Source organism: Acinonyx jubatus, chromosome A1 (assembly GCF_027475565.1).
Source record: "Acinonyx jubatus isolate Ajub_Pintada_27869175 chromosome A1, VMU_Ajub_asm_v1.0, whole genome shotgun sequence".
Lineage (NCBI taxonomy): Eukaryota > Metazoa > Chordata > Mammalia > Carnivora > Felidae > Acinonyx > Acinonyx jubatus.
Window position 1 is genome coordinate 210,921,263 of NC_069380.1, and position 25,302 is coordinate 210,946,564.

The 25,302-nt window shown below is 43.8% G+C and overlaps 1 protein-coding gene and 1 long non-coding RNA gene across 10 annotated transcripts in view; one reads left to right on the top strand and one right to left on the bottom strand.

Moving 5' to 3' along the window:
* The window catches only part of PDZD2 (PDZ domain containing 2), a 364,850-nt gene that overhangs the window by 280,984 nt on the left and 58,564 nt on the right, over positions 1–25,302 (bottom strand). The window contains exon 1 of one of the 6 annotated variants that reach the window (XM_053201746.1): positions 9,281–9,769. The exons of the other annotated variants lie outside the window; for them this stretch is intronic. The gene's annotated coding sequence lies outside the window, so the exon portion shown is untranslated. Of the gene's footprint in view, positions 1–9,280; positions 9,770–25,302 lie in introns of those variants that run through there. 6 annotated transcript variants of the gene reach the window in all.
* On the top strand, positions 9,552–24,612 carry LOC113603927 (uncharacterized). Of its 4 annotated transcripts, none has more exons than XR_008289885.1 (4): positions 9,554–9,874; positions 17,231–17,322; positions 19,599–19,688; positions 20,115–24,612. It is a non-coding gene; the product is annotated as an uncharacterized LOC113603927 (long non-coding RNA). The 4 variants fall into 4 exon arrangements; XR_008289886.1 differs by having other exon boundaries at positions 9,802–12,455; XR_008289895.1 differs by lacking the exon at positions 19,599–19,688 and having other exon boundaries at positions 9,558–9,874; positions 17,231–17,447.

The window sequence follows — 25,302 nt, forward strand, 5'->3', positions numbered from 1 at the left end:
GGGTAGCAGGGGCTGGAGTATAGAAGTGGGATCTGGGGTAACAGGGGCTGGAGAGGGCAAACTGGCCCAGGTGAGCCTAATGGTCAGTTCCAGGGTAGGGTGGGGGAGGGAGGCAGCTTTCAGCCGAAGATGAAGCTGCAAAGGAAGAGCAGGAAGAGCTGCCATGGTTTCCAAGAGCCGGTCGCTTTAAAAATCACCTGCTGGACAGCACTCCATCTCCAGAAATCCTGATCCAGGTCCTGTATCTCTAACAGGTTTGGGAACCACTCTGCTGAGAATCCTGTAATCCTAAAGATAAACGACATCAGAGCAGGATGCCAATTTTCTAAGTAAGTCTTATACTCTTATGCAGCTGAGAACCTCTGCCAGAAGGGGAACCCGGGAGCTAAGTCTGGGGAATCCTGAGGGTGGAGAAAGCCCGCGGGGCAATCCAGGGACACTCAAGGGAATGCAGGGAGCAGCAAGATGATGACGTTGGAATCACACTGTCGCCTTCTTCATTCTTGAATCAGCCAGATGTGATTGAGATAGAGCTCAGAGATAAACCCCTCTGAGCTTCGTTTTCTCATCCACTCACCTATTCTACTCATGGAAAAGAAACAAACATAAGTGGACCTACTAGGTGTCACTGATCTAAGCCAAGGGAGAAAACATCACTCCTGCTACTCAAGGTGTATTCATTTCCACCAGGAGCCAGAAAAGCTGAAAAGCTGAACAGCTAAAAACAGTAAACCTCACCTCACAGAGTTGTGGGAGGAGTTAAAAAGAGAAAATAAACTGAGGTGCCTGGGTAGCTCGGTCAGTTAAGCATCCGACTCTTGGTTTAGGTTCAGGTCACGATCTCACAGTTCATGGGTTTGAGCCCTGCGTCAGGCTCTATGCTGGCAGCACAGAGTCTGTGTGTGATTCTCTCTCACCCTTTCTCTCTGTCCCTCTCAAAATAAATAAACAAACTTAAAAAAGAGAGAGAGAATATAAATGAAGGGCCCTGTATACAACAGAGTCAACAAAGTCACTTCTACCTTGCTTGCTTAGGACTGCATTAAGTGCTGAGGGGCTGGTGCCTCCCAAGATCAGGGTTATTCTAAATGCTATTCCAGGCCTGAGCACCACTGTCTTAGAGGCAGTGCTGGAGAGAGACACAGAATAGGACAGGCAACCCACAGCAGACATTCCTGGAACAGAGAGCCCAGCGGCGCTGGAATTACATGCACAGATAACGTAAAACCTAGAATTGCAATGCACAGATAACCTAAAACCTTTAAGTCTATGGTTTCAACCTCCACCCTAACCAAGCGTGTCATCAGAACTGCTGACGAGCAGCAAAGTGGAGAGATTTAAATTTCATCTCCTTTTAATTTCCCCACCCACCCCCTGCCAGGGATGCCTACAAGCAGGGAACAGCATACCCAGAAAGATGGCCAGAAGGCGGGCAACAGGAGAGAAACATCACAGATTCTCCTGCCAGGAGGAGTCAGAAAGACCCACAGCCCCCTGTGAAGAGCATCCCCAGGGTCAAGGCCAGGAGTAAGGAGAAGAGCCATAAGCCCTGTGCACTCTGGGCCTTATTTTGGCTTCAAGCAGAGCAGTTTTGGTTCTGTATGTTAGGAATATATGTTATGTTTTGAAAACAGGGAACCATGTCTACAACAGTTTGATGGCCATTGATCTGGTCCACCGTCCATTTCACAGAGGAAGAAAGGGGTGGGGGAGGGGAAGTGATGTGTCCACAGTCACACAGATCATTTGTGACAAAGTCAGGTTTAAAATCCCAGTCTTCTGACTCAGGTCATATTGGCAACTAAACAACAGCAACAAAGCAAAAAAATGAAGATGTTGTGGCAGGACAAGGACCTTACTTGTCTGATCAAAAGCTTGATTCTCACTCTGGGAAATGGGGCTAGCTCTCCCAGGTGGCTTGTCTGAGCAAAGTCAACCAGCTTACCACGAATAGAGCTGACCAGCCATTTCCAGAAGGAATCTCTGCAGTCAAGAATCAGCCACCCACTGCATCATTTGAAATTCAGACCCCCACCACCTAAATTTATTCATGGGAATCTTAAGGAAGGGGAGGGCTTCTTGGGAATAAAAGATCTAGACTGTTGATAAAGAAAAAAAGTAACATACCTAAGGAATCCCAACTCTCTCATGCTCAGTAAACAGACTTCTACCATCATTCATTCATGGCATGCAGGCTGTGGTGTGAACACTCAGCTCTGGGGTACAGAATGACGGCCAGCATGTCTTTGGCGCAGGCTTCTGGGGCTGCATTGCTATTCACACCACAGGGAGTGGGAAGGCAACCCTGGGAGATGGATTTGGTGGTTCTGCCATCAGGGGGAGCAGAAGCCAGCATTGAACATGCCCTAGAAGTCTGCCAGCATCACCAGAAAAGTCACCAAGCTGTGGAGCTCTCACTGTGAGCCCCTCTGCACACCAAGTGTGTTGAGGTAGGACTCTTTGTCAGGTTGGAGAGTTCAGACAAACACACCCTAATCTAAGGGCTCCCTGGAAATAGCACAGAGCACAGTAGAAAGGGAGATCTTGCTCAAGTAGCCCCTGAAATTCAGGGTGAGTACATACAGGAGGGAATATCTTTCCATTTGAGGGTTATCTGCAATGAACAAAGTGTCATAGGTCCTAGTTTACTCCTAGGGTAATAGCACTCCCTTTCGCTCTCAAAAGTATCCTAATTTGATAAACAAAACAAAACCAAACAAACATATGGTCATCCTGTCACAGGGCCCTTTATAACTTATTTCTCCAAGGGTGATAATTTAAAATACCATTTTTGAGCACAATTACTTTCTCTGCCAAGGATGGCAAACAGCCAGCCCACCTGTCCCATTCCTATTACCATCCCCTTGACAGACATTGTTAATGGACCACAAAGAGCTCTCTTTCCCACTGATCCGAGAGAAAGCCATAAAATCTTCTTAAGACAACCTTCTAGACAGCCAAGAAAATGAGTTGACTGATAAGTTGATGCTGACTTGTCTTTGTTGGTCAATATCTCATCTGTTTAGGAAGCCACTCATATAAGAGCTTCAGCTTCCTGAGGCCATGAATACAAAGCCATAGGGCCTTGTCCCAGCTGCACCTAGGCATTTGTCTTAGCCAAAGCCAATACTACTCTCTTATTTCTTTGAGGATTGGCAATGACTCCTACCCAGGATGCCCAGAATGTAACCAAAGGTCCCTGACTTCCAAGCAGTCCAAACCAGCTAGAGCCCCATAGTTCTATTTTGAGCCCATATTTGGTCACTTTATGTTGCTCTAAGGGACAATCTATGCAGTGGCTTGCTATAATGCTAGGCCCTCTACTTGGCTTTATGGATCAAATTTCACTAGTTTTTGTTTTATTTTTTTTTCCCTCCCAGATTTTGGCAATGGTAAAAGGCACAATTCAGACAAATTCTGCTGAAATTTAACATGCAGTTTCCTAGAACAGACTGTCTAGTTCTTGATAGTAAAAAAAAAAAAAAAAAAAAAATCATTTACATGGGTTAGGGAACACCTTCCTACAAAAGTACACAATGAACATTACACCAAAAAATGAAAATTTTCACTAAGGTAGGACATGGGAACAAAAGTCTAACTTGAAACAGAAAAAAAATTGACATTACAAAGAACTCATTTTCTCCAAAGAGAGTAAAGGTACTAAAACACAAACACTAAAAGGCTAATGGCACACTTCTCCAGGAATGGACAAGACTCCAATGAGCGTGGCAGTGTGTAGAGGTAAGAGATAGGTAAGCACAGTGAAAAAGTGATTGAAAGTGGTTTTGACTGTATGTTTAGTGAGACCTGAAAAAGGAGGTCTCTCCAGGTGGTGTGTGAGAACTTCCTAGAGGAGGGAGACTTTGAAGGTCCACTGAATCCATTTATTTTCCTTCTGCAAATATTTATTGAGCACCTACTGTGTATCAAGCATTATTCTAGATGCTGGAAGGATAACAGTGAACCGAACAGGCAGAGATTAAAGTCTTGTTCTCTCTGTTTCTATCTCTATCTCCATCTTTATCTCTCTCTTGCCACACACACATGCATGCATGCATGCATACACACACAGATTTTATTTGCAAGTGAGATTACTGTCCTTTATTCCCCTTTTGGTCTATTCATATGTTCTGATTTTTCTAAAATAACACAAATTGCTTTGTTAATATGAAAATTTTACTTTAAAACAAAACATTAAAAATGATACTGAGCACAAGTACTAGAGAGACGAAAGGCAATGGGCATCCATGGGACACTAATATCTGTTTGTTCATTTGAATTATGAAGGTGGGGACAAGGGAAATCAATGAACTTACCCAGAGTGCTCCTTCCCCTCTCTCCAGTGACCTTGTAAAGCCTGACAGGCAGACCTGGGAGTACCCCAGGCACAGAGGGGGCGAAGGACAGAAGTGACCCACAGGAGGGGTGCCTGGGTGGCTCAGTCGGTTAAGCATCCTACTTGGGCTCAGGTCGTGATCTCATAGTTAGTGGTTTTGAGCCCCATGTCAGGCTCTGAGCTGACAACTCAGAGTCTGGAGCCTGCTTCAGATTCTCTGCTTCAGATTCTCTCCCTCTCTCTCTCTCTCTCAAAAGTAAATAAACTTTAAAAAAAAAAAAGAAAGAAAGAAGTGACCCACACTAACACAGAGCTTCTTAGCCTACCAAGAATAGAATTTTTTAGCACATTAAACTTTTAGTAAGTTCACTAAAACCCTCTGAAATAATTTGAATATATCCTTAGCCTCAATAATTATACACACAAAGAAAGGAAAAAGAGAATACAGTATTTTTTACAATATGATTCTTTCCTGTTCAAACTATAAAGGGAAAATATCTCTCTCCTTTTTTAGAATTAGCATCATGATAATACCAAAGAGAATAAATGTCAAAAGAAAAAAGATATGACTCATTCAAATGATAAGAATATCAAAAGGTGCTCTTTAAGCAAGTAATTTTCTTTCCTTCTTATTTTTAAAGTGAATTAAGACCCTCTCTTGGACACCAACTGTGACAGAAAGGACTTTTTGGCTAATGAGGATGTGGCAGACCCACTCTTGACCCTCCTGTTAATGGCCAGTAAACATGGGTGAGGCATGTCCCACCCTGATTTTAAAAGACCCAAACTAACAATTCTGTCCAAATCTCAAGGAACTGATATAATTTTCAGTACATGAGTGTGACTTAGAAATGGAAACCACTTTAGAGCAAGGTGAAGCCAACAACCAAGTCATAGCCCTCAAAAGGTCCATGCTTTGTGGTTCAATTGTGGGAAGAAAAAAAAATTCCACCTATAAATTCTTTAGAAAGTAACTACCAAGAAAGAAAGAAAGAAAAGAAGAAATTAATAAAGACAGGAGAAAGAAAGAAAGAAAGAAAGAAAGAAAGAAAGAAAGAAAGAAAGAAAGAAAGAAAAAAGGAAAGGAAAAAAAGAAAAGAAAGTAACTACCTTAGAAAGTTCCAGACAAACCCAGTTTCATGGACTTTGGAGGTCAGCTGTGTATAATGAATGCTGTTACAACAGACGTAAGAAGTTGCTTGCGCCTGTGGTTACAAAATAGGCACAATCAAGGGGAAAAAAAGACTAGGACAGAAAAACTACACATTTGATGTCACTTGAGCCTGGAAATATTGATGATATTCTCTTACCCACTAGAGTCTCAGAATGAGAAGTCATTGTCTGGGTTAGCAAACTTCACATCATGGATGCCTGGTCTTTTATGTTCTTCCATGAGGCATGTTTCCTTCATTTCCTCAGTATCTGAGGCATCAATCTCCCAGCTGAGAATCTGACAGAGTGGGCACTCTATAAGTGCTTGCTGAGGATAGACAGACAGAAGAATGAAGGGACAGGTAATGTTGTTACAATGAAAAATTTGTCCTGTAAGAACCTGGATGCCACCAGGCCTGCCTTCAGAAGAGCTATTCACCTTTTCCTAGCAATAACTTCAGCCATGCATTCCTTGAGCAATTTATTATGCTAGGTATTATGCAGGATACAGGAACAGAAAAATATGACAGAATTCATACTCTGGTTAAAGATAAAAGACAGGCAACAACTAGCAATAGAATAAAATCAAGCATGAAAGCATGTTATGTAGACTCACAGGAGGTCAAGATCAATGGATAGCATGGCAAAACTCACCAACATGAAAAGAGAGCAGATAACATCCTCCAAAAGGAAGGATAGACTAGGTAACCTAAAAGAATATTTAGAAGAGGTTTTAAATTTATTTAGAATCCTACTTTTTCATGCAGAACTACAAAATAAAATATAGCACAGAAATTACAGGATGGATAGATAGGTAGATAAGTAATAGACACAATATTATTTGATTCACATCTTCCAGCAGAAGTTGGTAAGTCAAATGCCTTCAGAGACCAAGCAGGTAAACCTCATCAAGCATCTCTGTGCACCATGCATTGTTCTAAGTGTTTCACATGCATTTTTTCACTTAGTCCTTGCCACAATCCTCTAAGAAGATACAAATATTATCCCACTTAGATGAAGAAAGAGAGGCCCCAGAAAGTTGAGGCTGTGCAAGTTTACCAGGTTGGCCAAAGACACATAACCAGCAAATGGTAGAGCAGAGACTCAGGGTAGGACATTCTGCCTTCAAAGCCCCCAGTCCTGCAACATTGCTCCCCCTCCTGCTATGGAGGGATGGAAGTATGGCTGGGATATGGTGGCTGCTGAGGCATGGGCTCCTGTGACAGTGAACAGCTACCACTGAGCTCCAGCAGACTGGTGCCAGACTTCCAGGGTACAGCCAAAAAAAAAAAAAAAAAAAAAAAATCCACACTCCAAAATGTGAAATCTCTTGATTTTTTTTGGTAAAGTTTATTTATTGAATAAGAGAGAGAGAGTGAGCGAGCATGAGTGGGGGAGGGGCATATAGAGAGGGGGAGAGAGAATACCAAGCAGGCTCCACACTGTCCCAACATGGGACTCAAACTCATGAACTGTGAGACCATGACCTGAGCCAAGATCAAGAGTCTGATGCTTAACCAACTGAGCCACCCAGGAGTCCCATAAAATCTCTTTAAGTACAGATAAGTTCAATCTTTAAAAAATAAAAACTAACCACTCAGCAAACCCAACAAAACCATCTGCAATGAGTTTTAGCCCATGCCCTTCTAGTGGGCAACTTCTGCCTTGCACTTTGCCCATTTCACTTGTGTGGTTTTACTTTTCACAATATTCCTTAAAGGAAGTATTATTATTTCTGATGCATGCATGAAGAATCCATGAAGGCCTAGAGAGGATGCATGTCCTCCCCACAAACATACCTGTTCACAGGCAGAGGGCCAAGACTCAACATGGAACAAAGCCGACCTCCCTTGAGCTCTACCACACGGGTCAGAGAGCCCCACTCCACAGTTTGCTGGAGAGACAGCCATCCTTTGATTTACAGGTGTTCCCCTTCCTCATGAAAATGTAACCATCCATAGGCAGGGCCATGGGTTAAGTATTTACCAGTCAATGCTCCTTGCATTTAATAAATACAGGTTTGAAAGAATGAACTAGATCCTTTCCACAGAGCAGTTATCCTTGGGGGGAGCATTGGAGACAGCACAAGAATGAGAACGAAACACTGCAAAGAAGAACAAACACCATGGAAACATCCACACAAGCATGGGAGTGGTTCAAAGCCTTGCCTAGAACTGGCACGGGCAGATCCACCCCTTCTGAAGAGACCCTGATGAGGAGAGGACTTGGGAATCCTTAATGGTTCCCCCAGGGCTCTCAGCTCATAAGAGAAAAAAGTCAGGGTGAGAACTTGACTATTCTGATTGCAAGTTCAGTTTTCTCTTTGATTTCACTTACGTCCAGCCTCTTGTTTACCTCCACAGACTAAAACTCAGCACTGTCCTGACAGGCAGGCCCCAGTTCCAATTCACTATGAAGCAATGGACGCCTATGTACAAGACCTGTAAGAAAACCTTCAGGAAGAAACTTTCTTTAAAAAAAAAAAAAAAAAAAAAAAAAAAAATCATGACTCTTAACCAAATCCATTTCATTGTCCAAAAATGGACAAAATAGAGAAATACACAAAGAGAATAAAGTCACCCACAATCTCACCAATCAGAGACAGCCACAATTTTGGACACTTTCTTCAGTCTTTCCCAAAGTGTGTGTGTGCACACACACATATACCTGTAGTATTTTGTACTTGATTGAGGTCACACTCCATATGCAGTTTTTAAGCTTGGATTTTCACTTGCTTTATCTTAAACATTTTACCATATCATTACAATCCTTCAAAGACTGACATTTAAATAACTGTGCAATCCTGTGAAAATGGATCACCATAATTTATTTTACTAATTCTATTGTCGGGAATTTAGGCTATGGCCTTTTTTTTTTTTTTTTTTTTTTTTTTTACTACCCTAAATGATGCTCTGATGAATACAAAATTGACCCTATTTCCATTTAGTTCTTCAAAAGGTATCTATAGAAATTACAGGGTGACAGGGGCCCACTTTGAGGCTCTATCTACATATTGTCAACATGCTTTCCAAAAAGGTTGTGGCAATTTACGTCGCAATTATATAAGTTTGAAAAACCTCTGCCCCCTTAGTCTTCCTCAATTTCAGAAACCAGGTCTCTTCTAGAGAGATGGGGCCCCCTGGCCTTGTGTATAACTAAACAATACTTGGTCAATGGCTACAGCTGGGTTTTTCCCAAAGAAGCTTTCATCTCATTTCACTTCGTTAAACGAACACACAACACTTGCTAAAAGAGGGAAGAAGGGTCTTTATTGTTTTTTAAAGGCCCCTGTGAGCTGGCCATGGTGAAATTCCAGGACACGACACAGCTGGGTCTATCCCAATCATATACACATCAGGATGAGCAGGTCTGAAAGAGAAACGCCCCATTCCAAATGGCAGCGGCAGCTCAGAGCCGTGTGGCCAAAATGCCCATTAGCTGTTTGTCAGGAGTATTTTTAGAAAGCGCAGAACAAGACTGGGAGGAGAACTGTGCTGCCCTGTGCCCTCTCCCCGGGATCCATCGCCGAAGCCTCCAGAAGCTGCCCGCTATCAGCTGCACTCCCCACGCTGACAAGCCCAGCACACACAACACACCCCAGACAGCATTAAAGGTGCCCCTGAGCAAGGACACACGTCTGCCCCCAAAATCTGTCTGAGGAGCCTCACAATATTCACTTACTGCAGGGAGCTTCTGTTATCAGAATGCGCAGACATGTGGAAATTAGCATCAGATCTCTGAAACGCAATGATCTGGGGGAAAATCCCATGATCTAAATCATAGATGTCATACCTTGCAATCTGTCTAACGTTCCAAAAATGTCCATTTTCATTGCTGTTCTCTAGGCCTATGGTCTTCCACAGTGAACGAGGCTTGTGCGTACAGTCAGGCAGAACAGGGCTGATCAATTAACCTCTCTGAACCTCAGTTTCCTCATCAGAAAAGTAGGGCCAAATAGTAATGTCTGCCTCATAAGGGTCTTGTGAAAATTCAGAACCCTTGGCCTGTAAAAGGCCCTCAGGAAGTGCTAATTTTAATGCCGGTGGTCATGGTACGGTTCAAAAGCAGATTTATCCAGCTATAAATTCCTGGCACATTTTACTTCTGGAAACCACTGCGCTCTAGCCTTTCCACCAGAGGAAGGGAGAGAAAAGAAATGAAACCTAAAAGTCACATTTGCATTATCTCAGCCACCCCTGTAAGCCACATAATGGGAAGAGGAATTTGTAACAACTTCTAAAAATGAAACTGTCAAGTGACCAGTGGCTATTCCTGTCTCCATTATGCATCTATTAGAAACTGAAGAGACATACAAAGGACGTACATTTGCGTGAACTCTGCACAACACCAGGACCTTCTTCTGACTCCGTCTCCCCTCTTCTAACAGTAAGTAGGTTGTCTCGAAGTTCTAGGACGTGGCCAAGTCTCTCTCAGTCCCAAGGTGTAAGTGGGCACACCTGTGGGTTAGGCAGCACCAGAGACCTGGAGTCTAGCCTTATGCTGCCACTGACTAAGCAAGACATTTTTGCTCTCTGATAAAAATGTGGTGACTGAACCAGGGGTCATCTCTATAAACGTCTTCTCAGTGATAAGAGAGTATATGGTTCTATCTTCGTACGTAATTTTGAGTTCTAAAATATTTTTTCCTACGGACCTTGTAAAAGTCCCTTATATTGTAGTTGTTTGCCTCCGGGTGAGAAAAGGAGTCAAAGGGTTGAATGTCAAGTTGAGACAAGGCTATATGGCTACTGTTAGACATGTAGGATTCAGTGCAAAGAACTAGCATCAAATTAGGTCAAATCAATATATTTACCAAAGGGCTACTCACAGCCATGAACTGAAACAGACTCCCTGACACACTGAGGTTGCCCACTAGCCCTGCATGGACTTTCAGACAGAACATAAGCAGTGAGGGGCGCCTGGTTGGCTCAGTCAGTGAAGCGTCCGACTTCGGCTCACGTCATGGTCTCATGGTTCATGAGTTCGAGCCCCATATCGAGCTGTCAGCACAGAGCCTGGAGCCTGCTTCAGATTGTGGGTCTCCCTCTCTCTCTGCCCCTCCCCCACTTGCATTCTGTCTCTCTCAAAAATGAACATTAAAAAAATTTTTTTAAAAAAGAACATAAGCAGTGATAGGAAAATAAGCCAAAAACAAATAAACTTATTATTTTATGATATTCTTTCGTTTACTTATAAAGTTATCATTAATCATTAAATGTTTTATTGAAGAATACTTTCCAACCAGCAAATAGATGAAAATCTATGTGGCAAAACACAAAGTACGATTAGGTATGCCTCTGATTTAGATGGTTCTAATTTAGTGCCTTTCTCTGACCCCCCAGATAGGACCACCTTAACAACTTTATTCCAAAAACTGCCATCTTAGCATTCCCTTCTGCACTTTATAGGTTGGAATATTTTAAAATACAGAGTTTGTATAAAATGGGTAATAGAAGGTCATTGTTGGGCCATTCTTGTTTATCTCCAGCAGGTTGATAAACTCCACCAAGCTATGTGATTTCATCTCTTGTACTTCTGTCTTATAGACAGAAAAGGGCATCATTAGCCAAGTACCAGGAGGATGGAAAGAAGCAGGCACCCAGTAACAGCAATAAGCACCCCCCTAGCCATCCCAAATAAGCACACTAGACAAAAATGCTGCGTGAGCAAACAACTTCAGAACAAGTCCCCTTCAGCCCATCCCTCCACTCCAACAACTATTCCTAAAGTTCCCCCAATCTCTCCACCCCCAACCCTCACAATCTGGAGCTGTCACTGCACTCACAGGGGCTCACAGAGAGACTGTGTGCCACAGTGGCAGAAGTCAAATTTGGACAGATAGATCTAATGGTTTTGATCACTGGAGACGCAAATCTGTTTCAACAGTAGAACCAATGGAGGCAAAGGATAGAAATTGAATCTGAAGAACAGAAGCAGCAAGGGGAATTTATTGACTCATATAAATGAAAAGTCCATGGGGAATGGAGATAGCTGTCAATATGGCTGGATCCATAAATGCCTGTCACCAGGAATCTTGATTTCTCTGTCTTCCATGCTGGCATCATTTCCAGTTGGCATTCTGTGCATGGTAGCAAAGATGGACACCAGCAGTCCAAGTTTATGTTCTACAGGCTTAGAAACCTCAGCTGAGGGCATGTGTCTCTTTCCAGTGGCTCTAGCAGAAGTCCCAGGATGGAGTCTCATGGTCTGACTTGGATCATGCACCTATTACCATTTACCAGCCTCTGAGTTATGTCCCAGCTCCTAGAGCCATCGGGTAACAGACCACATGAGACATGTGGATTGAGAATGAGAAAGGGCATGCTCCAAAGCAAGAGAGGGGAAAGGATGCCAGGAAGACAGAAACCAAGAGTATGGGTATCCCCAAATGGCAGGCTTAGCTGTCTGAACCACATTAACCCCAGGATTTTTCTATTCTCAGTTTGGTGCATACTAAACACTATTTAGGATTCTGTTAAATCACAAGGAGTTGTTCCCATCAAAAATTGGGACATAATCAGCCTCAGGGGCACCCCTTGTGTTCTTTTCTAGGTACAACTCACCAGAAGGTAACCAATACCCTGACTTTTAATACCATAGATAAATTCTGTTTTTATACCTTATATGAACGGCATCACATAGAATGTACTCTTACAATTGTACACATTCTTTATGTACATTATATTTCAATAACAAGTTTATTTTTAAAAAGAGCTAATCATGATATTTTCTGCACCCTACCAACATTATAAACTGTGTAACTTTCAAGGACTTTCACAGCCTTTTCAGAAATGGCTTTCTCTCCAAGCAAAACAATCTCTTAGAAAGCAAATTCTTTATGCATCTGCAGTAAACCACAGGTGACCAAGGTCACAGGCAGTGGGGCCCACACCAGGGACCTGGCATGCTCTTCAGCCTCTCAGCTCCTTCTGCACAGCCTTCCACCCTGGGCTCTGTCCTCTTATAGGTGGGTGTTTGGGAAAACATCATCCTTTGCTGATCTTTGCATCTAGAGAGCAGAGGTGAGTAGAGGGCAGCTGTCAATCAAGCAACGGTCAGCCAGCAAACTTTTGAAGGATCGTGGGTAGAAGAAAGAGATGGCATTATTGGGTCACTCCAGAACAGTGGTTCAGGAATCCTCCTTTTTTTCTTTTTTTTAATGTTTATTTATTTTTGAGAGAAAGAGAAGCACGAATGGAGGAGGGGAAGAGAAAGGGAGAAGGAGACACAGAATCAGAAGCAGGCTCCAGGCTCTGAGCTGTCAGCACAGAGCCTGATGGGGGGCTTGATCTTGGGAATGGAGAGTCTTGACCTGAGCCAAAGTCAGATGCTTAATTGACTGAGCCACCCAGGTGCCCCCAGGAATCCTTTAAAGAGCAATGGTAGTTATAAACTTTTCTCCCATTTCTCCACACCAAAGTTCATCTGTGGATAAATCCCAGGAGTACATGGATTGCAGGTTAAAAAACCAGCAAACAAACAAAACTTCTTTATAGTGTAGAACTAGGGCAAGCCAATAGATGACACTGGCCAAAACTGGCCATTCTTGGGAGGTAGGTACCACTCTGCTCTAGAATTATGCATGGAGGGGGCAGAGGGGCTTCAATGATATTCCCTGTAGTCAGACTTCTTGAGATGGGTGAGAAGCTATATTAAATGATCTTTAAGGCTCTTTTGAACAATCAGATTCCACGAATCTAGCAAAGCCCCTCTAATGGTCCCAACAGTAAATCAGGAGCTAAATCATCAAAACCAATGCTGAGCCCTCACAATGTTAAATGCAGAATTATCATATGATTGAGTAATTTGACTCATAAGTGTATACTCCAAAGGACTGAAAACAGGAATTCAAACAAATACTTACACATGAGTGTTCACAGCACTATTCACAAGAGCCAAAAGGTAGAAACAACCCAAGTATCCATCAACAGATGAATGGAAAACTTGCCAGGTAAATATGGGGGCCCCTTCGCTCCGGGCCTCTTAACTAGGCATGCCCAACCCATAGTAATTTCCTGGATTTGGAAATTTAAAATAAAACAACCAGAACAAAATCAACAAAAAGACTAGCCACACTGAAAAGGCTCTTAGGATGTAAATCAACCACTTGCAAGTCAAAAGGCCAAGAATTTTAAGCTTGAAAACACTCTGAGAGGCCAAACCAAGGCTGGAGTAGTGTTTTCCCCTAACCTGGAAATAAAGCAAGGAACTCACTCTAAATTTATTAGGATATACACAACCTCCAGAAGACACAACAGTGTTTGAACGCCTTGAAATCACTGATTTCATTTAGACAGATCCAGCAGTTAGCTTGGCCATGAGACTCATCAACAAATATCCACCCCCAAAAGCTCCTTTTTCATTTGAGAGCAAAAACAATGTAACCCAGATAACCAAGACATTCTTGGGTTTTAAAATATTATAACATGTCAACACCACTATCACTAATCCCTGAGGTCTGTTGAGTGGGAGGACCCCTCAGCCATTCACCAGGTAGAGATTTCTCCCCCACTCCAACCCAAACTTCCTTTCTCACACAAACACACAGACATAGACACAGACACACAGACACACAGACACACAGACACACACACACACACACACACACACACACACGTGCACAGGCACACAGTGACAGAGAAACACACACCCCTATTGGTGGCTTGGCTCTCTGGAGTAGTTCTCTCTTCCTTGGCTGAATTGTCCTCCTTACAACAGAAAAGAGGGCTGACCCTCTCCTGTGCCCCAGCTAACCAGAGATGAACTTGAAGTCAGAATCACATGCATCCATCCCTCACAGGTAATACCATCAGGTTCTGCAGAAAGAGCAACTGATGTAGGTGAAATGTAGCAACGCTATTCAATTCCTCTTGTCAAAACAGCTACTCCTCGTGGTATCCAAAATTAGAGGGTAAAGAAGAAATAATTTATCCCTGGAGCTAACTTGTAAGACAAATTTCCATTCCTTAGGAGACATGAAGAATTTTTACTCCTCCTCAATTAAGTCTTGCTAAAAGTACACAGGAGTTAAGAAAAATAAAACAGCAAATATATATTAAGCATCCACTCTGTGTATGACCCTTAAGATACAAAGAGTTACAAGATACACTCTTTGTCATCTTGGAAGGTGTAATCCCTTTGGGTGGAGAAGCCAAGTATATTGAAAACAACCTTAAGGTTGCTCTTAAGTTGACAGATGGAAGAAAAAGGTTGGGGATAGACCTTGAACTCCCAAGCTCTCATTCCTTCCAGTGTAGTAGACATGCAGTCCTTGAAAGTGGAGCAATGAGAGCCCAAATACTTTCCCCACCCTCTACAGGCTGTGGGACCCTGACAAGATGCTAAACCTTTCCAAGCCTCACTTCTTCCATCTGTAAAATGGGCATCATGCATCATGTCACCGATGGTGCACTGTGAGCATCAAATGGGATGCAGATTGAATTAACAGAGCATGGAAGATGTGCATTGCAAAACAGCTATAATATAAATACCATAGGACAGAGAAATTACTGAATAATAATTCAAAAAGATACCTATAAATTGGAGACTGAGTATGCCACATGAACTAGCTCAATCCTCCCAACAAACTGGTTATTAGTCATTTTATAAATGAAGTTCGATGTCACAGACATTGACTTTATTAAGACAAACTAATCTCTGCAATCAAGCAGCATGTAAATCCCTGAATATTCCTAGGCTAGATAAGAGCTATAAAGAAGCATCATATCAGGTGGGGCCAAGTACCTTCTTTGTCCCACCACTATTAAGACTTACCATGTTGAAAATCAAGTGCCCTTCAACACCCAGACAGTCAGGTAACTTGCATAAATACATTCATGTTTCATATTTAGCTTAAAGTATACTCACCTTTAGAATTCTTTATGTCCATCCCATTTACTGGACAATTCTTTCCCTTATGGTAGTGGTTCTGAAGAGGGATGTTGCCCCCAAGGGACATTTGGCAATGTCTGGAGACATATTTGGCTGTCATAAGTACGTGTGGCACAGAGTGTTGTCGTGCTCCTGGCATCTAGTAGATGGAGGCCAGAGGAGGCTGCTAAGCATCCTTCAACACCAGGACAGACCCCTTCTAGAAACACAAAGAATTATCCCACCCAAAATGTCAGTAGTGCTGTGGTTGAGAAACTTTGCCTTAAAGGGGCAGAGAGAGAATCCCAGATTTCCTTGTGACTGTAGCAGATGCCCATAGGTGGTCAGAGACCATTTCTTGGTTGATCTTATAGCAAGAGCCTGGCTTCATTGAGTGCAGGCTTGCGTATTCACTGTGAGAGACAGTATTGGAAGGAAGAATTTCAACTAACCTTCCTCTCAGAAAGGCCCAAATGACATCTCACCAAAGTGAAGAAATACAGCCCAAGTTTATTGACTCTTGACTCATTGTCTATTGTTTGCTAGGAAGCTCTCATTTGGTTCTTTACTATTAGAATGGTGAATATTTTTGTTGGCCGAACCAGTGCTTTGGACCATAGGTGAGTGTACAGGACCAGGTCCCTGCTTTGCCTGCACAACGTGATTTTAAGAGGTACTCTCAATCCACTGAAGGGGACGGGAACTTTGTCCAGTCAACTGGTTTGATCTGGCTTTCTCTTCTCCAAGTCTACGCTCCTCATTCTCAATGACAGCCTACTCGTGCTGGACAAAGTCCTACTATAACACACTTACAACTGGCAACAGACATGCACAAATTGGCCCTGTAAGAAGCCTAGAACAAGGACCTCTGCTCATATTCTATACATGAGGAAAGGGAAGCTCAGGATACAGTGAGTTTCCCAGTTACATAGAGAGGGGAGGGGTAGGTCTCCAAAGCTGAGCTGCCTCCAAATTCAGAGTGCTTTCCAGTCTCTCACACACCTGCAGGGGAGGCCCACGGGAGCCTGTTTTATCATCTACTACTCACACAGCAGGCAGCAAAGACCTGGGGGATGGGCTAGCCTCACTAAGACGTGGGAGGATGAAATGTGGGTCATCCGTGTTTGGCCGCCATCACCAAGCACGGGATAAGAGAAGCACAAAGCCTGAGAATTCCCCAGTGTCTGCGGCAGGTGTGTGTGTGTTGGGGGCAGCCTGGTATAAATTTGAGGCTGATGGTAACCTCCCAGGAATGGAGAGAGCGTGCCTCAAAGGCAGAGTTGGAAGAGGTCTGGCAGAGGGCTGGAAGGTCCTAGACTGCTTCATTCCCTCATGAAACATGTATTGAACACTCTGGGCCAGAGGCTGTGGATACAGTGCCAACAAGGCAGATAAGATCCCACCTCCTCAGAACTCAGATTTTAGGGGGAGTGATAGATGATAAGTAAACCAGAAAAATATAGATGACTGTGTTAAGTGCCAGAAGAGAAATAAACAGGAAACCGCAATAAGAAAATACCAGGTTGGAAGGAGCATTATTTAGACAAAAAATCAGGGGAATGCACTTGGAGGAAGTGCCATGTAAGCCGAGACCTAAAAGATAAGAAACCAGCTCCCTAGAGTGGAGAGGATTGGGGGGGGGGGGGGGGGCGCGGTTGGGGGTATGGGTCCTGTGTTGGAAACCCAACCTAAGGGCATGCTGGCGTAATGACCACGGTTCTGGCTGATGGCGGGAGGGAGGAGAATGGGGTGCAGCGTGGTCAGTAGCCATAACTTGTAAGACATTGAATTTTATCCGAGAGCAACAGGGAGCCAGCTCTGGAAAGTTTTATATAACAGACACTTCTGTTCTGAAATATCATTTGGCTACAGTGAGAAGAATGGACTGGAGAAAACCTGCTCAGGAAACCTTAGTCCAGGCAGGAGACGAAGATGCCTTGTGTGGGGACGGCGGCAGGGCGAAGGTGAATGTGGAGGAAGAGACAGCAGTACTTGCTGATGGAAAGTTGTGGGGTGGTAGAGGGAGGAATGAAGGCTGGTGGCAAAGTTCCTGCACAGCGGCAATCACTGCGTGATACCATTTACCCAGGTGGGAAAATGCAGGAGAAACAGATTTGGGGAGGAGCAGGGCCCCGTATTTCAACTCTCAAAACTAACGTCAGCCTTAAAAACAGACTTACTCTTCACCTCCTCGTGATTAAGAAATATTTATCAACCAAATACATGTAAGACTCACTTTTTAAGAAATCTAAGATACGGAAAATGGGGAGGGAAGTATTGTAAAGCAGGTGTAATGTAAGTTGATTGCATTTGAGATTTTATTTTATTTTTTATTTTTTTTTAATGTTTATTTATTTTTGAGACAGGGAGAGACAGAGCATGAACGGGGGAGGGTCAGAGAGAGAGGGAGACACAGAATCTGAAACAGGCTCCAGGCTCTGAGCTGTCAGCACAGAGCACGACGTGGGGCTCGAACTCATGGACCGCAAGATCATGACCTGAGCTGAAGTCGGACGCTTAACCGACTGAGCCACCCAGGCGCCCCGCATTTGAGATTTTAAAAAAGATACTATATAAATACATAAATGGTAGTTATTGAAAGAACTTGCACTTTCCACTCTACACTTTTCTTATTACTTTTACAATAACATTATTTTTTAAGAAAGAAAAAAGAGTCAGGCTTTGTATTTCCAAAACCCTTCTGAAAATGCACAGCATGTTTCCTCCTGGAAGCCATAACCTATTAGGACGTCTGAAGGGAGTGGAGCTGGGAGGGAAAAGGACACGAGCCAAGTCGATTATGCAGGCAGCCCCACACGGGATGCCCTGAGCATTTCCCAGCCAGCTCTCACATGAGTCCTCCACTAATGCATTCTGATTCCAATCTGCCTTTTCTTTTTGTTTCATCAGTTTCCATTTATTAAGTCTGGCACACTTACTGTGGAGGCACGTTTAAAGTAAGACAGCAAGGGTCCTTGTTTTTAATTTAGCCCCAAGCTTGCCCCCCTTTTGCTTCATCCATCAAGATGAGTTCACCTCCTCCAGGAAGCCTTCCCTGACCATTCCAGGCTGTTAACAACTCCTTTTCTGGTCTCCATCATTGCCATCTCCATCATTGCCATCTTAATTGTAACACTATTCCCACTAATTTTTGAATATACATCTGTTTCCTCCATTAGACTAGAAGCTTAGAGTAGACATCTGCCACGCTTTTTTGTCTTCCCAATGCTTTTTGACACCTTTCCTGTGTTTGCAGAATTTCCCATCTCTTGATTCCACACATCTTTAGGGTGGAAGGCAGAAACCTGCTTTCTAAGCTTCTCTTGCCAATCAGATGTAAGAAGCATGAAGCAGTGGTTGCCTCATGGAAGTCATTCGGGCACAGGCAGCTGCAGACATCCAATTCTCAGAGACAGCAGCAGCAGGGAATCTTCCAGGAGTGTCTTGTGCTCAATGTCAAGCATTGGTGCCCAGGCACCAATAGGGGCAAAAGGGTTGCCACTGGAGCAGTGCATTGCCCAGACTGGCTACTTTGCTTCCAAGCTGGTTCTTTCTCTGCTATAACTTCTTTAACAAATTGCTTCCCTGCTTTAAACCAGCCAGAATGCATTGTGGTGTTTACAGCCAAAATTCTTAAGGGATAGCATGAGGTCCTCAAGGCAAGGGTGGCTTCTCATCACTTCCCTATCACTATTGTCTACACAGTGTTATGCACATCCCTTTTCACCTATCAGAATATTAACTTAAACATTATTTTTTTAAGTTTATTTATTTTGAGAGAGAGAGAAAGAACCAGCAGGGAAGGGGCAGAGAGAGAGAGGGACAGAGGATCTGAAGTGGGCTCTGTACTGACAGCAGACAGCCAGATGTGGGGCTCAAACTCATGAACAATGAGATGGTGACCTGAGCTGAAGTCGGACACTTAACCGACTGAGCCACCCAGGTGCCCCTGATTTAAACGTTACTGAAGGTGCTTAATCAATTATGTTGAATAAATGAAAAGATCGATGGAGAAGCCAGACTGCAAATAATTAGCCTCTTAAATCCCCTTTCAGTGATCACTAAAAAGTGTTATTTGTCCCATAAGTCTTCTGACTAACTACAGAAGACACATAAGAATGGGGCTTCCCAAAATATGTGCCTCTGGAATATTGATGATGTTTCCATTGCTAAAACTGAACAACAGAGCGTTTTTCCAAAAACATACAGAAAATGTATTCAGTACATGGAATTTTGTCAGTTTCAGGTTTTCACTCAGAAAGTTCACAAAACTCTGGCACCTACTCCTGTTTTGTCAGCAAGTACAGTGGATGAAACAGTAATTGAGCAAGTAAGCAACTATTGCAGCAAAAACTCAAAACTGCTAGTCTGCTTAGTTAACAATTTGTCCCTTCCCCACGCTCATTTTGTTCACTGGGAGTTTAGATTGCACTCTTAACACAACATGCTATTTTCTGTCAGTGAAGTTGTTCTTAGTTCATATAATGGAATCCACTGGTTCAACATTGTTCGGAACGAACGCCATTCTTGGCTACCTGAACGTTTTTGAGAACTGCAGTTCTAAGCTTCTGCCACCGTGCTAGCCTTCTGCTACGGGCTGAATTGTGTCCTCCCCAAATTCACATGTGGAAGCCCTAACTTCTAATAACTCAGAACGTGAGTGTATGTGGAAGTAGGGCCTTTAATGAGATGATTTAGCTAAAATGAGGTCGTTAGGGTGAGCCCTAATGGATTACAATATGCCTGTCATCCTCAGAAGAGGCAATTTAGACACACAGAGAGACACTGGGACATGCACGCACAGGGAAAAGGCAATGAGAGGACACATAAGGAGGCAGCCATCTGCAAACCAAGGAGAGAGGCCTCAGGAGAAACCGAACCTGCTGACATCCTGATCTTGAACTACGAGCCTCCAGAACCGTGAGAGAATAAATATGTGTTGTTTAGGCCTCTCAGTCTGATGTCTTGTTGTAACAGCCCCCCAAAACACATACACCTTCCTTTTAGGCCTCTGAACCTCAGTCAGAGTTTGCACACCCAGACAGTGGAAGCTGGACTGCAGCCTCTGGCCACCAACCTTCTTCCCCCGGGCATGTTCTCCTAGCCCCGGCTGGAAAAGTGGAGGAACAAATTGTAACTGTGCTCTGGGGCACACACGGATGTCCTCCATGAACCAACAGGTTCCCGACTCTTGTAGAAAGTCATCACTTTATGCTACGCCTTGTGCTCCTCCCCATGCTCTTTTCCGGCACAAATACCAACAGGGGGAGCCACCTTTACCTTCCACCCACGTGACCGAGTGACACAGAGGGGCTGCGAGCACAGTCAGCGGGCACCAGGCCCCTCTGGAAGGGGACACACCAAGAGGAGGTGGGAGGACTGGGGGACCTCAAAATTGTCTCTGGCCTTGTGCTGGCTCTGGGCCCCTGCCAGAGACAGCGGTTTCTAGGGATGAGAACATTTTGAAAGAGACTCTCTGGGTGGTGGTTAAGCCCCCGTGGGTGGAGGGCTCCCGCCTCACCCCCACCAGGCGCCCCTCCCATGCTGTTCCCCTCCCAGATGCCCAGCAGCCACGGGGGCGCAGCTGCTCCGAATTAGTGCTGGGGCCCTGCTGCGGAACAGAGCACAGCCGGGATGGGGGCGTCCCACCCACTCTGACTCTGGGAGGCTCTAGGAGGGTGTGTAAGAAAGCTGGACGGCAGTGGTTTTCCCTCAGCGCGGCCACGTGGCGTCTCTCTCACAGTCAGTAAGATGGAGAAGCAGGGACAAACCTGGTGGTAGATTTAGAAGGGAGAATGAGCAAAACTTGATGGCTGGGGGCACTGTTGGGAGTGGGGTGGAGACGTGAGAGGAGCTAGGATCATTCATGTTCTGGCTTAAATGGCTGGATAGACCAAGAGGTCATTCTCTAGCCACAGCGACTCTAGGAGGAGTAGTTTTGAAGATAATTACAGATTTCCTTATGGCAATTATGTTATAATATATGCATTTATGTGTTTCTTCCTCCAACTAGACTGTATACTCCTTGAGGGCAGAGAAACTCTGTAGGCACTTCTGTATATTGCAGGCACCAGGTTGGAGCATTCATTCAGCACTTACCGAACAAACACTAATTGAGGGCCCACTGTGTGCACAGCAGTGGCTCAAGTACTGCACCAGCTCTAGAAGTGCGGGGGCCAGACACACAAGTTTATTATCTCTTGGATAAATATTTTACTTGATTTTTTATTGAAAATAATTTTTTTAATGTTTATTTATTTTTAAGAGCTAGAACGCGAGCAGGGGAGGGGCAGAGAGAAAGGGAGACACAGAATCCGAAGCAGGCTCCAGGCTCTGAGCTATCAGCACAGAACTCATGAACCTCGAGATCATGACCTGAGCCGAAGTCTGATGCCCAACCAACCGAGTCACCCGGGCGCCCCTCTTGGGTAAATATTTTAAAGAATGGTGATTATATTTTCTTTTTTTCTATATTCTTGATTTTCTGACATCTGGGTCCTTGATGACTCTCAGGGCTAGTGAATTCTTAGACACAGCAAACTACTTGCCTGAGAATACACCCTTCCTATGCAAACCAACCAGTCCAGAACCCATACTCCCGACTACCTCCTTTATCAAGCTCTCACATGTTGACTGCTGCCCTAAATCAACCCAGAGCCTAATCATTCCAGTTGTGCAGTCCCCACACCTTGGAGCCCACTGAAATGATTCAAAGTAGTCAATCCTAAGCCTACTCACCCCACCTCATCCACTCCTTCCTGGTGAAACCACAATAAAGACTTTTACCTGCACTTCCCCTTCACTCTCCTTCTGCCTCCTGACCGACCCTGGTGCTTCCCCATGTAGCCCCATGGGGCATGGCATGGCATGCCTTCTGTTTCTAGGGATCTGTGCATATACACTTCCATCATGACAGTCATTCTGTGTCTGTGTGTCTAACCACATGTGATTAAAACAAATCCTGGGTATGTTTTAAAACAGATGGTTAAAAGTTTAACTGTAAGTTAACAACTGGTTTCTTCCAGTGACTGTAAGTTAACAACTGGTTTCTTCCAAGCAGTGGAAAGTACATCCTCTTCAAAGGGGAGAAAAGAGGTGTCAGTTCTATCATTACGTTGAAATGGAATGGAAGTGACGGAAGAAACTAGTTTGGGGAGAACATGGGACACATCCATCAACAGGCAGTCCCCTGTTGCCCCTAATGTGACTTCATGGGTTTGGGGTAAAATAAAGAGCAAGGAAAAAGCAGAAGAATGGCCCTCACCATACACCCTGCAGAGCCTTGCACAGGCTGGAAAAACACAGAATGATCCAGTTAACACCTGCTGCATCGAAGCAAAGAATCTTCTTTTCAGAAATTATTTTAATTTTTTTAAGTTTATTTATTTATTTTCAGAGAGACAGTATGAATGGGGGGGGGGGGAGGCCAAGAAAGGGAGAAAGAGAGGCAATCCAAGCAGGCTCTACGCTGCCAGCACAGAGCCTGATGTGGGGCTTGAACTCACGAACCGTAAGATCATGACCTGAGCCGAAATCAAGAGTTGGACGCTTAACGGAGTGAGTCACCCAGGCACCCCAGGAATGATTTTATTAAAGTCACGGAAACCAACAACACAAGGAGATGAAGGAAGCAATTATTTTTGAGAGAGAGATCAGGGGAGAGGCAGAGAGAGAGATGGAGACACAGAATCCAAAGCAGGCTCCAGGCTCTGAGCTGTCAGCACAGAACTTGACGTGGGGCTCAAACTCACAAGCCATGAGATCATGACCTGAGCCGAAGTTGGACACTTAACTGACTGAGCCACCCAGGAGCCCCAGGAGGTTTATTTCTTAATGGTGGCATCAGAAGCTCCCATTAATCATGAAAGATGACATGAGATCATGGGTAGGTAAAGCATTTAGCACAACATCTGGTATCAAGCGAGCACTCAAAATTATAGTTGTTATTGCTGTTGTTCTTAGAGATGGGCAAAATGGATTCTTTACATGACTTTCCTAGTAAATGACATTTAGATGACCAATTATCAAAAAGACAATAAAATAAAGTTCATTCAACCATATGGCTGGGCTGCACATAATTTCATCTTCCTTTGATGTCTTTGATTGATGTCTTTGATGTCATGATTCTGAATACACTTTAAGATCTCACCCTGTTTCTGATATATTATGAATAACATTAATTGCCTCTGTATTTTAATGATCATAAAAAATATCCTGATTATATTTGGTTCCTGGATACACACAAAGTGACTCAGTAGGGATGCTGGGAAACCACATCACTGGACTAGAAAGAAGCATGACTTAACTGTAGGTATCTGCAGAGCTATGACCCTTCCCAGGTAGGGAGCTGTGTGTGTGTGCGCACGTGTGTGTGTGTGTGTGTGTGTGTGTTTATCTCTAGGAGGAACCAATCTAATCTTGAAAAAATGCTCTAAAGTTCTCTCTACTAGAAACCTAAAAGGAACAGACAAGAAACAAGCATCTAAGAGCTTAGCTCCAAATTACACATCTTTACCTTTATCCCACTCACCCTGGATCAACCCAGGAACTATAGACATAGCTATTTTATTTGGTACATATAAAGTAACATAAATTATGATCTCTGTTTCTTTACCTTTTCCTCTATAAGTTTTATATGCCCAAACAGACACAGCAATACACAAAGGAATTCTGCTGATTCCACTTTCTCTGCTTTCAGCTCCAGATAGCATAAACACCAAATAAACACTAACCCTGTAGAGGCAAAAACGGACAAGCCCTTCTTGGCTTGTGAAAATCAGGGATGCTTAATCACTGTCCCCATCCCCACAAGACCTCCAGAAGCTTCTTTTGCCTCCTTCTTCCCACTGTTTCCCTCTCTGGAGTCTTTAAACATCCCCAATTCACCTTCCAGAATATTGAGTTAAACATTTTCAGACTGATAATTCAAACAGCAGGCAACAACAAGGATCACAAGAGCCTAGACACACATGGAACCCAGGACTGTCATCACGACTCGTGCAGCAGCATAGGCACCCAGCAATCTTAGCCAGAGTGAGCACCGGGGCTACCTGACCAACAGCTGTGCTTCTGCCCTGCCTGCCCATCCTCGTTTCCAATCCAGGCAAACTCTCTTGGCAAAACCCACTAAGCTGAGCCTATGGGTATTAACCCATTTCTACCTTCAATGCCTATTTGCAGGGAAATATAGAGTCAATATCTTCAAATCCTCTTCTGATGCTCACCTTTAAGTCACTACCTTCAGGAGAAACATCAACTTAGAAAATGGAAGAAAGGATACCAAGGCATATAAGAACCTAATTATCTAATAGCCTAATTAGGAATAATTAATATGCAGATGAAAAGATAATGGACAGGGGTACCTGGGTGGCTCAGTCAGTTAAGTGTCCGACTCTTGATTTCAGCTCAGGTCACGATCTCATGGTTTGTGAGTTCAAGCCCCACGTCAGGCTCTGCACTGGCAGCACGGAGCCTGCTTGGGATTCTCTCTCTCCCTCTCTCTTTGTCCCTCCCCTTGAGGCGCCTGGGTGGCTCAGTCAGTTAAGCCCCTCCCCCACCTTCAAATAAATAAATGAACATTAAAAAAAAAAAGAAAATATAATTGACAATGCACAGCAGTATCTAATGGTAGAAATTCACTGAGCCTGATTTTATAGAACTCCAGAAACTAGGGTGGTCTAGCAAAGGCTGGAAGAGGAGGCAGACCTTGAAGGCCAGGAGAGTTGCAGACAACCACTGAGAAGGAAAAGTGCTCAACAAACAGGGGCAAGTGGGAAAGCACATGGCAAGTTTAGAGACTAATCAATATACCTCTGGTAAAAGCATGACACGGTCAGACCCAGGTAGAGAATAATAAATCTAAAGAGCACAAGTGATGTCACTCCATTCTGTACCCAAAACAGACATGACCAATACATCCCAGTATTACAGCCTTGCTGTGGTCT